Source organism: Anoplophora glabripennis, unplaced genomic scaffold (assembly GCF_000390285.2).
Source record: "Anoplophora glabripennis isolate ALB-LARVAE unplaced genomic scaffold, Agla_2.0 scaffold399, whole genome shotgun sequence".
Classification (NCBI taxonomy): domain Eukaryota; kingdom Metazoa; phylum Arthropoda; class Insecta; order Coleoptera; family Cerambycidae; genus Anoplophora; species Anoplophora glabripennis.
Genome location: NW_019416479.1, coordinates 55,657 through 78,621, shown reverse-complemented (window position 1 = coordinate 78,621; position 22,965 = coordinate 55,657). Strand labels below are relative to the sequence as shown.

At 33.7% G+C, this 22,965-nt stretch overlaps 1 long non-coding RNA gene across 1 annotated transcript in view; it reads right to left on the bottom strand.

The window, feature by feature from the left end:
* Positions 1–22,448, bottom strand: part of LOC108910097 — a 300,761-nt gene extending 278,313 nt beyond the window's left edge. The window contains exon 1 of the long non-coding RNA XR_001964437.1: positions 22,405–22,448. This is a non-coding gene — a long non-coding RNA (uncharacterized LOC108910097). The remainder of the gene's footprint in view (positions 1–22,404) is intronic.
* Between the last annotated feature and the right edge of the window lie 517 nt (positions 22,449–22,965).

Below are 22,965 nucleotides of genomic sequence, written 5' to 3'. Positions count from 1 at the left end.
TCGACATCTTCGGGGCGTCGGACTGCAAAAACTTCTCAAGAATTTTGTCGGACAATAAGATACTTTCATTTCAAATCTTATTACCAAACCCTCCCAGAAAAATCAGCTTGCTGGTTGTCACCAACCATAATGTCACCAAATCGACATATTTGGGGTGGCGGACAAACTCAAAATACCAACATTTTTGTCGGACAAATTTTTTGGGGGGTTTAAAAAAATATATCTTTCATTTAAACTTAAAAAAAAGTGCTGGTCATAACATTCCATGTTTATGCCAGATTGACATGTTTTCCTGAAAATCACGGGAAAACTTACCACTGTTGAATGTTCCTCATGGTCAAATCTTGGGAGACCCGTCAAACTTAAGCTGCACGCAAAGTTACAGCTTGCTGGTAATCATTTTTTTCTTTGTACGTGGGCCCGTGGACTAGAATTCTTGCATAAGATCCATCAAAATTATATTTTAATTTTTTTTTTATTGTAACAAAGTTGTCTGTTCAATGTAATTGGCTTAAAATCAATAAACAAGGAAATAAAATAACGTTAGGGAAGTTGACGTCATTTTCCTGTAATGGAGTTCAGTTCTGAGTTACCCTGTACAATGTTTAATTTGATACTGCAGTGTATTTTACATTTTACTTGGAAAATATGAAACAAATTCGCTTAATTTTTATTGCTTAATATCCGAAATGTTACTAACTTCAATACGCTGGCAAAATTTTAATTACATAAGTATAGCTTTTTTAATTATACCCAGTAAATTCTGAGTGGCGATATTTCAAGAAAGGGACGCCTCGGAAACGGAAAACCGTCAACAAGTTAAGTTGGAGAGTTTTGCAGCGCGCACTGGTTTAATTTCGCAAATTTAATACAATTACAATTAAGCACAAAATAACGTAATTAAGCAGATGAAACAGAGTGGCCCGCACAGCCACTGTTTATCGCAAGCTCTTCTTAAACTTTAAAACCCCGGGATATCTGAGGTACCGAGGAGTATAGCTGCTGCAATATATCACCTAATGCAGACTGCAGAATCGCAGAAGGATGGCTTAGTCTAGATATATATGACCTAGACGGTCGTGGCATGTCGTATTTACCGTATATCGTTCACGTACGTACGGGCCTAAGTACAGGTTATGAAGAGGTATTACAGAATCGGTACTCCAAATGCCTTGTTAATAAGATTAACTCTGTGTATGCATCCATAACGAAAACCATCTCCAGGATATTACGATAATGCTAGTATAGTGGATTTAGGGATCCTTGAAATGTACTATAGAGTCTTTAGTAACCTTAAATGTCTCCGCCTAAGATAATTTAGTCTTACGGTAATTATCTGTGTGTTAAGACGAAAAAATTTAAAGCATTGCTTTTAATAACGGGGATATTAAAAGCAGGTGGAGTTTCGCAGGAGTGGGAATAAGGGAACAGGAACAATAAGGAAATTTTATACAGAGCTGATGGAACTGAAAGATATTCTTTAGTTCTCACTTTAAGTAAAACTCGTTTAAAATGTTTGATTAGAATTAATGACTTTTGTTTATACTTCAATTTGAAACTAAAGTTCTGTGTGTATGAGAAGGTGTGTGTGTTAAATATGGTAGGTAAGTAGTTACAGAATTTTCTGAGACAACAGAAAAAAATACAAGGTAATATATTTTTATATCTTTAAGTGTGATAGGAAAATTATAGAAAAAATCAGTTTAATAGGCATTAGTTGGACTTTCTCTAAATTAGTAATACTTTCCTTCATTTTTATACTAAACATATGACAGTATGATGCAGAACTCTTACAAATACAATTTTATATATAAAAAAAGGTAAATCGCAAATGATTTAAAAATACACTTCTGCTTACCACTGTAAAACCTGACCTTGCGCAAGACAAAGCATGCAGTCGGCGACCTGTACGTAAGCCATTTTTGACTCTTGAGAAACTAATGTACACACTATCATGAAAGCGTTAATACTAAAATCGGATTTCAGTATTCGGAATCGCCTGTGGCCACGTGGAGAGAGAGAGCGCATTGCATATAGCGCACAACGCTAATAAAGCTAGAGACTACAGCAGCCAGTGGCGGCTCGTGAAGGAGGACTCTGGGACTCCGCCCCCCCCCCCCCCCCCAGATATTTTCAAACTATAAACTTAAAATAATGTATTTATTTAAATCAATAAGAAAGCTAAATAGCATGCATTCAATATCTCTTGGATGTTAGGTTGGTTGCATAAAGTGCATGTACTCGCGCAATCCCCACTCGATCGCGGACCGTGAAATCTGAGTCCATCGTGCAAGCATATTTTTACATATGATTGGACAAATTGGCACGTGGAGGAGATAGGCGACGATAGGCTCGCGCGCTCGCGCGCTTTGTTTTGGGACTCCATGACGCAGTAACCCGTATCACTGAAGTGTGGTTATATGTGTTTTGTTTCTGCTTTGGCGCTTTTTAAGACATTATATTTTATAAGTTTAAGTTTAAAATGAGGTTTGTGAAATAAAAAAACTTGTTATTAGTAATTTAAGTTTAGAGGAAAAAGTCGAAGTGAAAAATAACGTCCAACGCCAGTGTTGAATTTAGTTGAGGTGCAGAAAGAGTGCAAAAAGTGGGCCGGCATTCGCAAATTTGATAAAAACATTTATGATAAGACCCTGTGGTTGTGTGGTTATGACCAAACAAATAGATTTTTTTGTTTTGTATGTTTATTGTTTGGAAGAGGCGAAGAAAACTGGACGAAAACTGGAGTTTCTGACTTGAAACATTTAGAAATTAAAATTAAGAAACATGAAAATTCTCCTAAACACAAAAAATAAGTTGGTGAGTTTTTTACTTTTAGGAAGAGTAAATATTGCTTCTTATTTAAATAGTGCTTATGCAGAACAAATAAATAGTAAATAGTCATAATGAAACAGTTAAGAAAAATCGATTGCTTCTTTCAAAAATTTTAAATATCTTAAAACTATGTGGTACATGTAACCTTTCTCTTCGTGGACATAATAAAAAAAGTGACTCGGTAAACAAAGGGGTATTTTTAGAACTGATAGACTATAGTGCAAACATTTGTCCCGTTTTAGATAAACATATTAGTGATGCCCATGTTTTTAAAGGAACTTCAAATACTATACAGAATGAACTATTGCAGTAATTTCCATAATTATATCCTAACTGGGTTGGTTGATCGATTATCTTCAGCCCTCACACGTTGGAATTTTATTTCTCGCATTGTATCTAAGTAGCTACTGTACACACTGACAGTATTCATTTTGGGGTACTTGCAAAACACAATGACCTTCAAATTCCTTAAAATTCACACCCCCCTCAGCGATGTAAGGGTTGTAAATACTATAACTATAAACTGTAAGGATTTGTTTTACGATATTGACTCCATTTTTCATGACGCATCTATTCCCAAATTTTTTTGAATAAGTTATGACCTTTACCTGTTTTCCAATATAACAGGCAGTAAAGTCTGATAAATAAATTGAATCACAAGTTATTGAGATAAAATAATTTTGCCTACTCTCTACAAAGAAATTGTAATGTGCCGTTCATTTCGCATAGTGTACCGTAATATCTTTAATCTGTGTGCACGCACTTGGAACTTTCTATTTTTACAAGCGTCCATTTCTATCCATTTCTATCTTGGCTTATCGTATACAAAAAGGGAGACGACGAGCGATGCATAGTTTCGTATCTCGATATGTTAGTTTCCAGCTCAAGCGTTTCCTTTCGTGTCATATCGCGTAAATGGGAAAAACGTGTTATTATTTTCATATTTCGTTATTCCAGTGCGTTTTAAAAAAATTGAATAGTTTGCCACTGTCAATGGCCAATCTATTAATAACAAAGCCCCACTAAAAAAAAGTATCGGATCTGGTATTCAGACCCTTGTATTTCCAGGTATTTTTTTCCGCTGAATCCGAATCTGCCTTCAGATTTGGCCCAACGGGTCTGAGTTTTCGGGGAAATTAAAAAAATAGGTCAAAATTCACAAAAAACGTCATTTACGATCGACGAAAGTTATAAAATGTGAAATTATTCTACCAGCACACTAGACGTATGATTTTTGACTCGTTTAATTCCAATTTATCATCATAGGGTCAGACAAGCTGGTCCAATTTCATTCAAAAACAGAAAATAGATCAAAAAGTCAATTTTCATGGCATAATTCGTATTGCATAGTTTTGGATCCATGTTTTTATCCACCCATTTATGAATTCATACATCTTTCTATCCAGTCGTTCATGCATGCATACTCATATTTATTCATTCACCTGTACCACCTATAACACCCACCCATCCACCCATCTATCCATCTACTTTTTGTGCTGAGAGATGAGATAACAGCCTAGAAGATTGAGAATGCAATAAAACTTGTAGATTACTCTACTTTCTAAACAAAAGAAAACGATATCTACAAATAATTCTTATTTTTGTTGCTATAACGTGTTCTCTTTTCTTCAAAAGTTCTATGCAAAGGGTTACGCTTTCGTTTAGTCCCTCTATTTTTCGTTTCGGATTCAGCGGAAAATAATACATGGAAATACATGGGTCTGAATACCAGATCCGATACTTGTTTTTGTGGGACTGTGTAATTAGGGTTGTCGACGAACTTAGCAGATCAAGAATGTTTATCAGATAATTTGAGCATGACACGCGAATACGTCGGTGATATAAGCAGTTCCTTAACAATTGTGTATGTCAAAAGTATTTATCGTGCATTAAAAAGTGGTGAAAGTGTAAAAAAGCAATAAGTGAAACACGTGGCTGAAAAAACTGAAAATGGCATTAAATATTGGATCCATAGGAAGATTAAAGGAAAATCAAACGCAATATAGAAGATGAATATTTGCATAGATAATTCCGAAGAGTTTTACTGTGTACAAGGCACGAAATGAATTTTCATTAAAAGGAAACCAAAAAAGGTACACTGTAAGAAAAATTGGACTTATTTTCACTCAATTTCACTCAATAATGTACCAATTTATGTCCACCCAATTCAGTGAAATGTTCCTCTATTAGTATGAGTAAGTACAACTAAAATTTTATGAGAGAAACTCTCAGCTTTAGTTCAAATATTATCAAAACTGTGTATAAGTATTAAAATGCTCAGTATTAACTGAAAATGTACTCAATAATTTCACTCAGTGGATTCACTCAGCTTTCAGTCATTGTCAGACCGATTTATTTCCAGTGTATGCTAATAAAAAAAACATCCAAAATTGTAATCTGGCGAAAAAAAGTACATATTTAAAAAAATAATATGTAGATTATTATTATTCATCGAAAATAAAAAGTTGTTACCTAGAGAAAATATGGATAAATGAAGAACATACGTCTCCAACGGTTCGCAAAATTTAAATATCAACAACAGACGAGAAGCAATGTTAGAAGGAATTTGAACGGGATTATAGACACCCTCTGGGAAAGGTCGGCGTTTAATAATTAATTACACATATCGAAAGTGAATGCGAACTTAGTAGTTTTAGTGATCTTACTGATTCTGTGTCACCTTATACTTACAATACTACGTAAATAGATTTTCTGCAGAGACTACTTGTCCAGTTAGCGAAAGCACTAGAGCTATGTCCCATAATAAAAAATTAAGAAAAAAGTGAACGCGTTTATTGTTTTCATGAAGAACAACATATTATTATATGTTTGTTGTTCTACATTTAATATTTCTTGGAAAATGCCTATGAAATTGTATTCCCATATGCCACATACATCAGGGGATCTACATATTAAGGTGAGCATTGTGAATAGGATTTATCTACGCTAAGTCGTTTGTGGTCAAAAATATGATTTGTAGAATATTTAGATAATATACTATCATTTTTCCCTCATAAGGCTACTATTTTCTCACTTTTATTTAGTTTGCAGTTGTGAAATTATTCCTAATTTAAAAAAAAATATATGCATACAATTTTGTTGAAAAACCTAATTAGGTAAAATGGAAGGTACATAAAATCTAAAACAATTCCTTATTAAAAATATGTTATTTATATTAAGAAGATACCATTTACTTCCAATATAACAGTAAATGCTTATCTATGATGCCTTCTCATTTTTTCTGTAAATCATAGAAACACAGGAATATGAAATATTTAACTATCCAAATATATTAGCTATAATGCAAAATCTTATTCATTGCCTTATGTTCCTAAAACTACAAGTGAAAGTGGCACCATGATCACAAGCATGCTCTGGAAGTCTTCCGCTTGTTGATTTAACTGTCAGATTATTTGACATTTATTTTGATTTAACTGAAAACACAAATCTAAATTGGAAGTTGTATGTGAAACTGACTCTGACTCGAACAGATTATGTCACGAAAAAAACGATGTGTGAAATCCAAACGACCAAAGCAAAGCTCGAAAAATAAATCTACAACCAAATACAGGATTGGACCCATAACAAGGAATCCTTTTTTAAATTTTCTGCGAGATATGAGAAAAGCGGCTCACTCCGGAATGACCATAACTCAACTGGCTACTAGAGGTGCAGAACTTTGGAGGAAGATGAATTCACACCAAAAGAAGCCATACTGTGAATTAGCAAAGCAAGCGACTAAAACCAAAAGAAGGAGACGGAAGTCACGAAAGCATATAAGTCACCGCAGTATTTCAACTGATAGTTCTGTCTGTGAATCGCGAAGTAGATCTTCTAGTTATGCTTATAGAAGATAGACGAATTCAAGAATGAAGAGATTTTAACTTGTTATACTGGTAAAGTTATATTTGTATCACGAAATATATTTTTATGCTGAAGTAAGCTACTTTTTTTCTCATACATATTTCTTATGTTTCCAACTTTAGTGAATAATTCTATAGACATACAGAATATACCAGTGAAACGGTAACGTTGCACGAAAAATTCAGGGCAGATTGCTCTCGTCGAAGCAAAAGCAAAAAAAGAGTATTTTGCCCCTTAAATGATTCCCCTTACTAATTCATTATTAATTATACTAAAATTATTAAAAATATGGACTTGGTACAGTCCAGTTCCCTCATAATAGCCATCTGCATGTAAATTTGAAAAAATACTGACCAGTGAGATCGGAATTATGAGGGGTACTATCGAAAAAATTATTTGATGATGAAGAGGATCGTCCTTTACGGATTTCGGTTGACAATTTGTAGTGAAAATCTTTTGTACCTCTTGAATATTTTTGTAGAATGCACTATTCATGAGCAAAAATTCAAAAACCATGATAATGTCATAGGAGTTCTCAAGAATGGACATAGGCGAAACCCAATTAAGAGTATTATGTAGTACCTACTTAGAAGTATCTCAAATAATGTTTTTGAGAGCTGAGTTATTTCAAACTCCTTGGTGATATCAGTTTGTTTTGTAAAGCGACAATTTGGTTTCATTTTCAAAATACGAATAGTTGCCTCTAATGTAGGCGTTCTGAGATTCACCTATAGTTCAAAGTGATTGTACATTTTTTTTTTTTTTGAAGATTCACAACGAACAGCTCCTCTTGTAAAGAAAAGTACATCACAAATTGACTTATGAATCTTTTGTGAATATCGCGTAGATTATTGTGTTTTACCGTTTTACAGGGATCTATAGGTTTCACGGCTACAGAGTATGGCAGTCAACCCATTAGCAACACAGGCAGCGGGTAAGTTTTCAGAGTTTGTAGGAAACTTAGTTTGTGCAGTGTTTGCACTTCTACATGCTCCGTTTCAACTATGTAACCTAAGAAATTTTCAGTACTGGTGTTAGTACTCGAATTTATTCGTTTTGTTCGTTCTTTCCACTTATGATTCTTTTCATACGTAAATTTTGATTCTAGAACTAAAATATCCCAGAATCGGTTTGATACTGTTATTTGAAATTAGTAGATCTTTTTGTAATGTCAAATATGCCGCAGGTTGCAAATATTTATTTGCAATTATCGTATTGTCGACAACTTTAATATGTTCATACACTCACGTTAACCTCCAGTACATTTTTTTTATATACTTTTTATATTTGGCTAAATTTTTGCGTTTAACTTTCTATTATATTATTATATTATTATATTATTCTATTTACAGTTTCAGTAGTTTACTGCTGTAACTTACTGTACTAACTCTAGACCAGTGCTTAAGCCTTCCAAAATTGAAAAAAGTGAAAAAAAAATATAGTAGGATGAAACCCATTGGAACATGAAGAGAATATAACAGAAATGAAAGGAAAAATAATTTACGGGCGATCTGTGGTCGGGAAGGGGAAGGGGGTGAGTTTTTAAGGGTAAAAAATGGTAGTAAGTAAGTTTTCTCAGGAAATGCAAAGAAACGGGCTCCTAGCCCCTCCCCCACTTCTCTATGAAATACCTTTTGATGGGCTAAAATTTTCCGTAGGTCACTCAGGTATATAAGTTATCTTAAAATAGCAGTAAACAGGCATCTGCGTATATAATTTAAAGAAGATTCTACAACTTTCTCAAAATCGGTGAAGTGCACAATATCTGAGGCCAGAGAAATTATCTGTACACCAAATTACTTCCCCTTTGTTAATGTTCAATTGAATTCAAGTTCATACATTTGCTAGTATTAGAGTTAACTTTACCCAATTGTAAGAGTTTATTAGTCCGTACATATTTATTAATGTTTTATTTTTTTTAGTTATTTCCTTGTAACGTAATTCTTAATTGTGTCGCAGGCACGAGCGAAAGGTCAAGCTGTCGAATGCTGACTTGCCTTCATTTCTAGTCTTGAATTAAATTACCTGGCATCTAACTAGTGGCACCAACAATTTTGGGTCAACACTTAATTAATTTGTATGCCACAATTGAATTTACCAATTGTTCGCGGGGCGGCTGCGGCTTTTATTCAATTTCAAATCTATATCTTCAATGGTTCGTGAGAACTTTGAACTGTGTTTCATATTCAATATCTTGAAGGATCGTAGAGTCAATACAAAACGTTTTACAGAAACGATTGTGCTTTATTTATTTTATTTATTATATATATTTATTTTGAGCACGTCTGTCCAAACACATAAAATCTAATTATAGGGCAGAAAATACATGAATTTGGATTGGAATTAGACAGCAATAAAATATTAGCAACGAATGTACATATAAAAAAACTTAGCATTAGGAGAACATTGTTAAAGAAAGATTGGTAACTCATAACGTGCATGTTAAAACTGCGAGTTTTTAGGTATGTTTGTTCTCAAGGCAGGCAAATAAAAAAAATGCGGTTAGAGGGAGTCTGAACACCTGGAATATTAAAACTAATTTTTTTATATAAGATATTTGGACAATCTATTATTGCTGATAAAAAATTATACAAGAAAAAGTATGGATTCTACCTTATAATTCCAATTGTGAATTGCCCTGAGATGGATAAGTACCATACTAAGATTCTTGAGGTACTTCTTCTTCTTCTTCATCTAGTGGTTGGTCCTTCAAAAGTCCCATAGCACTGCGGCCTAATTAGGCCTATTGTGCGTCCCACTACTAGTCCTATTCAGCAAGTAGATTTGTCCTTTTTACAAAGTCCAAAAGCTTCCTTGCTGACACTTCTCTCAGCTCCTTGGGTTCCAAATAGGGTCTCCCAAAATCCCGGGCACTCGCCTAGGATATGCAGAGAAGTTTCATCCGCCGATTCACATCCTCGGCAGACCGGACTGTTTACAAGCTTTAGTCTATGTAGATGTTTCCTAAAGTGACAGTGTCCCGTTATGAGTCCTGTCACTCTCCTGAGCCGGATTCTATTCAAGCTCAGTAACTCATTCGCTCTTCCATTCGAAGGATACTCCATAAGCTCCTTGGAATGGCTATGTCCTGGCCTTGAAGTCCAGTATTTCCTATGTTCTGTCTCTGTCCATTTGCCCAGAGCCCGCCTGACCACACTGGGAGATGTGCCACAGAAGGGCTCCGGGCCAATGAACACTGTCTCGGATCCCTTCCTCGCAAGTTCATCCGCTTTCTCATTTCCACAAATGCCTTTATGCCCTGGCACCCAACACAGTCTGACTGTATTGTTTGTGGCCAGTTCAGTCAGCATCTGTAAACAGTCCCACACCAGTTTTGAACTTACCTTGTGTGCGGCTAAAGTTTTAATTGCAGCTTGACTATCAGAGAATATATATATGAGTTTACGTCTATAACCTCTACGTACATTCTCTGCCAGACACGCCATTATCGCGAAGATTTCTGCTTGGAATACAGTAGGGAACTCCCCCAGACTGTAGCTTGCACTCCATCTGGGTCTGAGTCCATATATTCCTGCACCCGTCCCTCTGGTCATTTTGGAGCCATCTGTAAACCATACTAGGCTCCACCTTTCCAGGGTATTAAACCTTTCCTCCCACTCGCTTTGATCCTCTATTCGAGTCTCAAATGGCTTGTGGAAGTGAAACTTTGGAACCATCTTGTCGGATACCATCCCAAGAATTGGTTCCGACATAGATGTACTTCTGTTTAACAAAGTATCATTTGAACTGTAACTGTAAAGAATAAAGATAATTTTCTTTGTAAATTTCATAACATAACAGAGCAAGAAATGGTTTTAGATCATTCGCCTACAACAGAGCATGCCTTTGAATGTTTTATGATCTATTATTTATAACTATAATCAAAGGTCCTAGTACCGATCCTAGCGGAACCCCTGAGGTCGCTAGTGCAACAACTGATTTATAGCTGCGATACTGAACTTTTACTTAAATTTGAATAAAAAAATTAAAAAAAATCTTATGTCAATCCTAGTCTAGATAATTTTAATAACAAAAGCCCATGATCATATCTGTCGGAGGCTTTTGATAGATCCGTATAAATAATCGGTTTGGCTACCAAAAATTTGCGATGAAGTGAGTGGTACTTATAATGTTCGTTGTTGTAGATCGGCCAGAAATAAATCCATGTTGAAAATATGGCGCACATATGGAAATAGAGAAATTTATAAACAAAGAGCCAAAGCAAATGTAGGTGCACATTCTCTAAACAAAAAAGCTTGAAAGCCAGCAGGACATATTTTTAACATATTTTAATTTTTTTTGTGCTCATGCTCTGAAATTTCAGGAATATTAAGTAATCTTAAATCCCTCATGGCTTAGACCAATCAAAAATGAATGAATGAAATGAACAAATGCAATGTACCCTCTTCTTCATTAAAAGACTGTTTATGATAATTTATCACCGTTTTTATTTTAATATATTCTTTATGTGCAGCATTAATATCTGTCTTTATTTGTCAACATAAAGTTCTGAATTCATCAAGATTCTGACAGAATTTGAAACGACGCGACGCCATCGGCGAGATTTCAATTTAACATTATTTATTTATTATAAATTCATTGAACCATGGAGGATACATTGTTTTAAGCTTAGCTGTTCGAGAAACACTGACCAAAAATTGAATTTAATCCATTATCAAATTTTAAGCACACCTAACATTAACATATGTGTAATGAGAAAAATAAGACCAATCTAAGTATATTACGTACCTAAGTTGTGATATAACCGGTTGAAATTTGCCTTTTTAAAATTGATATATGGTATAACTTTGCAATTAAATGTTGCATTATTTGTTTTAAACTCAAAAAACAGCTCTAAGGGTGAATATCTTCAGGAACTAAAAAAATTTCTAATTTACTTACCGCAAAAATTGGCGTACTTAATACTAGATCCAAGAGCCCGTCGATTCCATTCAATACATTGTTATATTGAGTATAGTCAAAGAAATCACTAAAATAACAATTACACATTTCAGCTTTAAAATTGTGAGTTATATATGAGGTGTGTTCAGAAAATAACCGAATTTTTTTAATTACGCGCTAATGGGACACTTAGTGATATGCGGTTGGCAGCATTACGTTGCGCATAACCTCCTATATAACCACATGTTCCTGAATTGTTGATATCTCATTTAGTTTTCGCGATATTGTTATTTGAGTGCAAAGTGTTTAAGTATTACTGACAATTTTTGAAATGTGTGATTTTCTGGAAGAATGATGCAATATAAACGTAAAGTTTTCGTGAAACTGGAGAAAACTTTCACGGAAACGGTTCCAAAATCTGAAACATGCTTACGGAGATGATGCTTTGGATCGTACGATTTAAAAGTGGTCATCAGTCAATTGAAGATGATCCTCGACCAAGAAGACCATCGACCTCAACTGATGACTACCGCGTTCAGAAAATCAAAGATCTGGTACATGCAAATCGCTGATTGACTGCAAGAGGTTAGCATCACAATTGAGTCATACCATGAAATTTTGACTGATCGGCAAATTATCTCCACGCCCCAAGAAAGCACGTTCTTGTTTTGAATTCTCTCAAGGTGAAACAGTGAACCGTGTGTACTATCAAGGCGTTCTACAACTATTATGTGAAAAATTGAGCAAAAAAAGACCAGAGTTGTGGCGAGACAACTAATGATGGTTCTTGGATCATGACAATGCGCTCATACACTCAGCTTTGTCAATTCCTCAGTTTTGTGCCACCCTTACTGACTCCTTGCGATTTTTCTTATTTCCGAAATTAAAATCAGTGCTGAAGGGACTCCGTTTTCAAACTATTGATGACAGCAAAGCAAATTCATCAGAGACTTTAAAGGCCATTTCAAATGAAGCTATCTAGGACTGATTCGTGAAATGGAAACACCGCTGGGAAAAGTGTGTGGATAGTAGAGGGGGGTACTTTGACGGAGACAAGGACCAATAATGTGGGTATAAAATTAATAACAAAGTTTAAAACAATAAAATTCGGTTATTTCCTGAATATCACAATAAATACCGAAAAAGTTGATAATATCTGTTGAGTCTAGATCAGTCGTACAGTAGGTAATTGCTACTTATTATCACCAAGTAATAAATTTGTTCAATGCAACAACTTTTTTTATAAACAGTCCAAAACGAAGTAATTACTGTCAGATAAACACAGAGTTTATCTTAGAGGAATCAATCTTGAAAGCTTGTTGCAACGTCACTGTTACACCATCCAACGCAATTCATGGATAAACACGTGACTAGAACTTTCTGATTTTGCAAGATCTCTGCGGTATTAATTTCTCCTTTGAGGCATCACATGGCAGTTAATTTCAGTTCGGGTATTGTTAAAGTATTAAAAGTAATTACTTAGTCATCCTCTTTATATACTTTCACTATTGTTAGGTCCTTTCTTTACACTCCTTGACAGCGGCGGATTTTCCGTTGGTGTCCTGAACGAGTGGGCGTTCGGCCAGCTGTTCCTTCTTTATTGTGTTTTGTAATCAGAGCAGGCGGTGTTTTATTAGGACCAGTAATTCGCTCAGCGGCTGTGGATCATAAGAACGGCAGATATATCGCGTTTATTGACTGCGTTGTTACATGTTTATACGTAGTAGACATCGTAGTTCTGTTCCAAAGTTTGGTCGATAACGACTGATTTGGCATCGCGTGATATTATGGTACGTCAGCCTGATGTTCCTTAGAATATCTAAGAGGTGGTCGAGCGGTCGATTCTACCTATAAATGTCCAAGAAATAAAACGTACGGTTTGTTAGAGGCAACCGACTTAAAAATTATTTGTTACCAAAGAAAAGAAACTTGTTACGCTTAAAAGGAGACTAATAAATACAAGAAATGCGTACACTGAAAGAATGGGCTTATTAAACTGTTTATCTAGAATAATGTGTATAGCGAATATTAAAACTTTTATAACAAATATACAACCTTTATTAAAAAAAAGCAATCATCTCCATACTCATTATTCAATGAGTTTAACTGGAAGGTGCTTAATACACCTTGTGCATCTATGAAATAAAGGTTATAATGAATTACTTATACATTATTAGGTGTTATAGACTTTATATTCCAATTGTATAGTAGGGAAGATTTGTTGTATAAAGACCAGCATCCGAATCTGTATATAACAATTGTATTAACAGAATTATTCGTTCTTATACTGAATATGTTTCCGTTTTTAACGTGTAAAACGCGTCTTATAATGGTCAAGTGATCGTCACTTCTCGGTGCAAAATCGGTTATGATCGTAAAATTTCTGACAGTCCGCTGTGGATCGACTTACGACTATTACACGTCTAGTTTGATGAAAATAGAGAGTGTAGGCACATGTTTTTTGGGATCATATCGCGTTGTGTGAAATGGAAAATTATGTATCAAACTGTCTTATGGCTTTTAATTGTTTTGTGTTTTCAAATGTAAATCTTGTCTAAATCTTAAAAATTATTATTTTGTATGCCCTATTAGAAACCGCTGATGTTAAGTTTTACATAAGATGGAGGAACAGAAGGTTAACGGTGACAAAGAAGAACATGGGTATAAAGTCAATCAACCAGAGGAAATAGAATTAGATGGAAAGAAGCTCAACCTTTCAGGGGATGCTTCATTCTTAAGGTGGAAGAGTTATAGTGCAAATTCTCATGTAATACAAGAAAATACGGCTGCATCGTTGCCAAGAAAATAAACCGGACAGTTCTGGGAGCGATTTGTCATAATATTTAATACTTAAACGTATGTTTTATGTTTACATTAGAACCTTAGCTTGTAATTACAGTTATCCAATAAAATTTCTGAAAACTTAATGTCATATGTTTTTAACTCATACAGAGTATACAACAGTTTAATACATTTATTATTATAAAACTTATAACCAATACTAGATGTTCTAATAACGATAAGGAACACTTTAATAACAGTTATTGCTATTATTTCGTAAAGGGTATAAAAAACGTTGTATACTAGTTATACAATAATTTAATAAAGAATAAGGTTTATAGTCACTATACAACTGTGCTAGCAGTACGCGTTTTATATCCAATATTCACCTGTTTAACTGTCACTTATAGTATACAATGGTCTTGCCATTCTATACTATATGCCATTATAATGGCATATAGAATTCTAATAAAGAATAAAGCGCATTTCTTTCAGTGTAGATGCCTAGAACTTATTATACAGTATTATAAGAGATAGAAAAATGGGGAAAGGTTTAGTCAGTTCTGTTGCTAACTTAATGGCAGACCGGTCCTAGCTCTTCAGGTTTTTGAGTTATATATTTTGAAAATAAAGTAAATATGTTGTTTTCGAAAATCGTCTGTAACTTTTTTATTTGAAGGTAATTTTTAAAATTTAAAAACACCTTTTACGGCAAGTTTTTTCGAAGAATTTCACTGTATATTTTAAATTAAGTTAGCAACACAACTGTATAAAACTTTCCCCATTTAACCATTTTCCTATCTCATATATTTTCCAAGATACATGCACCACCAAAATGGTCCACACTGTATACGCAGGACGTAATTTCTTTTTATTAATTAGCAATACATCATGGTCAACAATGTAAACGTGATAAGAAAATGCATTAAAATTTTGTGTCGCTTAGAAGTCTCGATTTGAATGGATTTTATTTGGTTTGTTTAGCTTAATTATGGGAATTGTGTGTTCAAGCCATCTGATAAACAAGTAGTATCATTTTTGTAAAACAATTGGCACCTCACGTTTACCATCTTATAGAATTTCCCAACAATTTCTCTTAGTAACACTATTCGATATTAAAAAAAAATAGTGCTCTTCTATCAAAAAATTGAAATGAAAGTGGTAACATTTTTTAGTTTGAGGACAAGCATGATTTTTTTTTATAAAGAATCAAATTACATCGTAAATTTACAAATAAAAAAAGGTTTTCTTTATCAATACACACACTGAAAGAAATGGGCTTATTAAACTGTTTATCTAGAATAATGTGTATAGCGCATATTAAAACTTTTATAACCAATATACGACTTTTATTAAAAAAAGCAATCATCTCCATACTCATTATAGAATGAGTTTAACTGAAAGGTGCTTAATACACCTTATGCATCTATGAAATAAAGGTTATAATGAATTACTTATACATTATTAGGTGTTATAGACTTTATGTTCTAATTGTATAGTAGGGAAGATTTGTTGTATAAAGACCAGTATCCGAATTTGTATATAACAATTATATTAACAGAATTATTCGTTCTTATACTGAATATGTTTCCGTTTTTAACGTATAAAACGCGTCTTATAATGGTTAAGTGATCGTCACCTCTCCGTGCATAATCGGTTATGATCGTAAAATTTCCGACAGTCCGCTGTGCATCGACTTACGAATATTACACGTCTAGTTTGATGAAAATAGCCGGTATAGGCACTTGTTTTGTGAGATACATGATCATATCGCGTTGTGTGAAATGGAAAATTATGTAAGTATCTAATTGTTTTATGGCTTGTAATTGTTTTGTTTTTCAAATGTAAATCTTGTCTAAATCTTAAAAATTATTATCTTGTAGGTATGCCCTATTAGAAACCTCTGATGGAAGTTTTACATAAGATGGAGGAACAGAACGCTAGCGGTGACAAAGAGGAGCATGGGTATAAAGTCAATCAACCAGAGGGAATAGAATTAGAAGGAAAGATGTTCAACCTATCAGGGGATGCTTCATTCTTAAGGTGGAAAAGTTATAGTGCAAATTCTCATGTAATACAAGAAAATACGGGTGCATCGTTACTAAGAAAATAAACTGGACAATTTTGGGAGCGATTTGTCATCATTTTTAATGCTTAAACGTATGTTTTGTGTAAACATTAGAACCTTAGCTTGTAATTACAGTTATCCAATAAAATTTCTGAAAACTTAGTCATATATTTTTATCTCATACAGAGTATACAACAGTTTAATACATTTATTATTATAGAACTTATAACCAGTACTAGATGTTCTAATAACGATATGGAACACTTTAATAACAGTTATTGCTATTATTTCGTAAAGGGTATAAAAGACGTTGTATACTAGTTATACAATAATTTAATAAAGAATAAGGTAATTCACTATACAACTGTGCTAGCAGTACGCGTTTTATATCCAATATTCACCTGTTTAACTGTCACATATACTATACAATGGTCTTATAAGGGCATATAGAATTCTAATAAAGAATAAAACGCATTTCTCTCAGTGCAGTTATAGGATACAATATATATTTTTATTAAAGGTTTTAGAGGTTACTTAATGGAAAATAATCGTTTTGTAATATGTCTGACATACGTTTTGCGTTAGTAAAAAAAAGTAAAAAAAAACCATAATTAGCTATGAGTTAGAAAAAAATGTCTTTTTATGCTTTCCAACGATATAATATTCGATATTGTTAATTTGAAAGGCAGAAAATACTGTAACGCTCATGATTTTGAAAAATAATCGCTCCACCTCATTAAACCGAAAGGATCAAAACACATAATTTAGCGATAATCCACGTGTGGACGTCCTATGGAGATACGCTAGGCCTCTGTTATTTCGCATTGATTAGTCGCGATCCCTTTCCATATAAATTACCGTAATATATGAGAGGGTAGGCGTAGAGGCGCTTTCTCCATATATTTTGCATGCCAGTATTGCATCGTTTAGCGCCAGTGTCGGTCCCTGAAAAAATATGAAGTAGGCATTAGGTACATAAAAATACTACCCTTCCCATAAATTTATCACTCCGATCATTGCCAACTTCTGTTACGGCATAATTTAAAGCCACATAAATTCTCTGAATAATGTTAAACAGGCAGTTTTCCTATAAACATTGGTAATTACACAAAAAGTATACTAGTGATTTTCAAATTACATATTTTTCAGTGGCATTTTGAATGAAACCGCAATTGCTGTCAAACTAGAAAGTGATTTGGTACAAATTAGCCACTAACGTCACGGCAGAGCCTACGCTTTCTCTCTTAATATGGAACAAGCCTTTCCCTGAAATTATAGACCCCTGGAGTACAACTGCGTTCTTCATAATAACCACTAACATGGATATGGAATGTTTGTCATTTATTCTAATGTTCCTAGCTTCATGGCTACATCAAGTCAGACTTGTTCCGCCTAATAAAAATTGATTTGTGGGTAGCTTTCATTTCATAAAGACAAATCATACCCATTATCATTTTATGAATAACATTCCACTGTAGTTTATTGCCCAATTACACGGAGTTAAATGTAGCAAAGGATAACCTTACGGCACTAACAATCCAAACCTTGATATGCAGTCCAATTTCGTATTAATGGTGCAATTAATACGAATTTATGCGCATTATATGCTTCTGACACACATTTTTGTTCATTGTTCATTTATTCCAATGGCTTCCTAGTTGGACGACTGCCCTGAAAATGTTCAAAAATCTTTCATAAAGATGCTCTGTGTAGTGCAACCTAACAGTAAAAGAAACGCCAATCGAGTAATAGGTTGACAACGGATCAGTCTTTCTGAATAGGATATTATTTTTATTATTTAATTCCTAATTTCCAGATTTGACTTTATTTGTCTAGTGGGAATATTATATCTGCCTTCAAGTTATTTTTTGATAAAAATCAACCGAAGTCCATATCTTCAATGGTTCTTCAATGAATAACCAAATGTTCCAATTTGTTGTCCATTTTGAAGGATCGTAGATCGCCTGGCAATTATTTTAGGAAAAAATGTTACTTTTATTTTTTTTCTGTTCTTCACTTTGACAATGAGAATCGCACCCTGCATGTGGAGTATTTTAATTCTACTTAATTTAATATGAAAAAAAAAAGATTTTTAAAGTAGTTTAAAAGTAGGTGTTTTGTGTCAACAAACTTTGTTTTGAGGGAGACATGGACTTTACTACTTTTTGTTACCGGGTTTAAAATATCTAAACATTGTGCTATTTGCTTCCAACTAGGCCATCAATTGTAACACTTTTAACTGTAAATGGCATAAACCTAAAGCTGCTTTTGACCGCCACTGTTCGCGGCCAACCGAGATTCGAACTAGACCTCCAGATAACTGAATCAACGGAATGGCCCTATTCATCTTTTTAAATACGCCCGTTTTATCCGGGTACGTATCGCTCCGGGGCCGGAACTTACCACGCAAACTATGGCTTTAAAACCAAAGAAAGGGAAAAGGAAAACTGGGATATATATGTGGCGTATACGCATTCGTGTTGGGAAATTTGCTCGACAGAATGCTATACTGGAATAAATTTAGATGTGGATACCAAACCTGAAAATTTATGCAGTCTGTCTAAACATTGGGATAAAGTGTACAGATAAGGGAAAAATATGAGCCTTCCAACCGTAATCTTTGCGTAATGGTATTAGATTGCATGGGTAAGTTAAAAATTAATAGCGCAATATCATATATTTCTTATTGAATTTAGATATAGAGCCATAAGACGCTTTTTTGCGATTGTCGTAAAATACAATAGCTTTCTTTATGCTCTTTTGAGAATGTGTGGAGAAAAAATGTGAACAAAAAAGTAAAGGAGTAAAATACCTAATCAATGTGCAACCAAATACTCTTCTCTTACTTTTAAATAAAAAAAGATCATACTTTCTAATAATCTTAAGAATCATCTAAATGCATACTGCATTTAAGACCTAAAAATGCAACATTTAATACAAATTAGAAGCATACGCACAAATTAATAAATAATTGTTTCAAATACTGTGCAAAAATACTAACAAACGTCTTTTTAACACAGGAAAAATCTTGGAAACGTAAGGTAGAAGAATTACTAGAACAATTAATTATATTAGTTACACATTAGCGCATATAAAAATATAAAAGACTGAAAAGTCTATTTTTTCTTTTCTAAAATACTAAGGAATTTGCCGAATAGAGTCCAGATAACACAGTAATTAATATATTTAAAGGAAAATGAAGAAAAATATGTATAATGAAATATATACTCATATATGAATGAAAAAGCTGAAGTAGTAACGTAAAATTTTCAGTGATTTATATTAAAGAACGCGGAAATTTGTAAGATCACTCTACCCTAAGACCGTCGGATTGATTTTTGTTCCAAAAATAATGAAACAGTAACATTTGTGAGTTACATTTGACTCCAATTTACTTCTGAACTACATGATGTCGCGAATATGAAGGGGAAAGAGCAATATCGACTTCTTCGACATAGTATTAAGAATGTAAAAAGAAATAGCAGTTAGGTTTTTAGAAAACGCATCCAGTTATGTTCATTTCCCTTAACTAATCCCCACTAAAAAATTCACTGGTTCCAAAAATAGAACATTTATACATATATTCAACAGAAAAAACTGAAAATGACAAATGCAATAAAGTCACTGAGAGCAATAAGGCTTGTGTAAAAGAATAAGCATTGATTTTTTAAATTTAATGGAAATAGGACATGACAAAATTGTCAGTATAATATATAATGGTAGTCCTTAGCTTTAAATTTCAGTTCCCTGTTACGCAAATAAACTGTATCCAATGAAATTTCTCAGCAAGTGGCAACGCTGCAATAAAACCAAGACGCATTGTTTATTGTTTATCCTTGTTTTACGTGTGCATATATATCAGGCTATCTTTCTCGCATGTCTGTTTGCTATAGCAAGGCACATTTGACATTTAAGTACACTGGGTGCAGCTTACTAATATGCATTTGTTATTAACGAACGAAATTCGCCCATGTTTCGAAAATTTTCATCAAACCTTCAAAAAGCATCACACAAGGCACAGTTCCCGCAACCGTGCAGGATCGTGCCGAAATTTTCACGCACCTTTCGAAATTTTCCTGCCAAGGTACCATAAAGCTATGATTGCCGCTACGTCACTAGCCGTATCAGATGGCGCAGGCCTTTCATCGCACAGAAGCTACCAACCACGTAGGCAGGCGCGAAACTTTTCACCACCCTTCCAAAATCGACGAAAATTTAGAAGCCCGAAAATTCCAAAACTCATACATCAAAACAACCTTAGGATCAATACTAACATAAATAATTTTCAGTACCCCTTTGGAGAAGCCCGTAGTTCATGGAGGAATGATTTTCCAAAATCGAAATTAAGACTGAATCGGACACCGACACCAGTCTATCCTGCGGAGTCAGCGTCCAGGGCGTACGAACGTCAGCTTGAAGACCATGCGGGACAATAAGCAGTATTGAAGTCTGGCCAGTGCACGTTGTACGCTCCAAATTTTTATATACTTACATACGTATGCAAACTATTACTTGCATTTATTGTAGTGAAAATAATTAATAAATCTTATTTTTTTAAATACAAAACTGAGTTGAACTTCTAAAAAAACGAGTTTAAAGGTCTTCCCCAAAGGGACGAATTAAATTAATTCGTAAAGCTTCACCTACAGGCTCTCAAAGGAGGCCTCATACTTAAAAACGTTAATACCTTAACAAAGCACGTCACAGACAGTGATACAGAGACACAAGAATGCCATACTCGACATTACTCCATAAAACAAGTGTGCAAGTGTAAAAAATAAAAAGGCAGTTGAAAACAAACAAAACAAAAGACATAAACTAAAATCTATCGTAGTATAGTAAAAGTTTGATTTCGATAATAACGTTTTCTAAGTGCACAAATATGTTCATACAATAGAAAATAATATTCTTCCACAAAAAAATTAATATGTCTATTTTAATGCTAGAGGAACTTTATTAAAGTAAAAGTCTGCACCCATATATTTAGTATTGATTATTTGTAACGTTTTCCAAAAGACAAGATGCACGACCCTGTTTAATTTAAGTAGTTTTCTTTAATTGAAGTTTACCGAGAAGTTTCTTTCTACTAAACGTTAATAGCAACATTAAAAAAATACTTGCGTTTAACAACCCCTAAAAACTATTCCTGCATATGCGCAACGCTTTTATCAAACAAATAAAAACAAAAAAACATTATCACTCCCTTAAGTGTTTGGTATACCTACGTTACTGAAAGCATTAAAGTTACTGCGCACATTTTGCAATATATATCCGTTGTACGGTGATGGCGACATGACATTAAGGAAGGGTAGAGCGGACTTAACCAGTTCATTTCCTTCAAAGTATTATAACGAGAAAACTCACGCCAAATTTCAATTAAGGACGCCGATTAAGTAAGCTCCGTTTATGAACAAAATAACTAAAGTCAACTCCAACATAAATCTTCTGCAGGAATAACATTGTAGAATTTAAGCTCCGCCATGCTTTAGTGTTGTAAAAGTGGGAAGGAATTACGGCGGAAACTTTGGGAACGCGATAATTTTATTACAGGTACTCCTTGTTATACTGGTAAGAAAGTGCTCATTAGAATTAGACATAACTTTGCTACAGATACGTTGCACATAAATTTTGTAAATAATGCCACGATATTCGTACTAGACGCAGACATGTTTTTTGTATATTATCCTAAATTTAAACACAGTGTGTTAAATTTAGGAGGACCTTTCACATAAATTTTGTAGATATAATACCACCATATTCATTCTAGGCCATTTTCAATTTGAACATTTCCGAAGCTATATGGATGACATTCGGTCCAGTACTGTCCAGTAGATTTATGTAATACAATCGAATAACTTTTTAATTCTAATATTAAATTAACTTCCTGAACTTTAATTAATTTTAATTTTTTTATTTGTCATAAAACGACCGAATTAATACTAAAGTATAGTACTTACCTTTGGATGTGCTCTCCTAGGAAAGGCTACTTTGGGGTCAATCTGAAATAAAAAAAATATGTATATTATCGGTTTGAATTAAACGAATATTTTAAGAAGAAAAAGATTTTATAAACTCAGAAGTGAAACAAACAAGGATCTTCGCGAAACTAGTACCTGTCTTGTTTTTAACAAAAACTTTCTAATAATTATTATGAATATTAATTACCTTTTTGAAAAAAACTTTTATTCTATTATTAGTTCTCTATGAGGTTGGATATCTTTTGATTACTAAGATTTCTGGCGTCGAAAAATATTGACTCCATTTGATAAGATTTTTTTAAACACAGCCAAATGGAATAAATTCAATAATAAATAAATGGAGACGTGTCCGAAAAAACGCTCGCACACGTCAATTGGTCTTTTAGTTGCGATTTTTTTTTCAACAAAAACTTTTTATACAAGGTGTGTCATTTAACGGTGGTCAATACCAAATTTCTTATTTTAAATGCACCCTGTATATTATTCAATTTTTGGATTCTTCAAAAAATTCTAGACATATTTAATGTAAAATGTCCTATA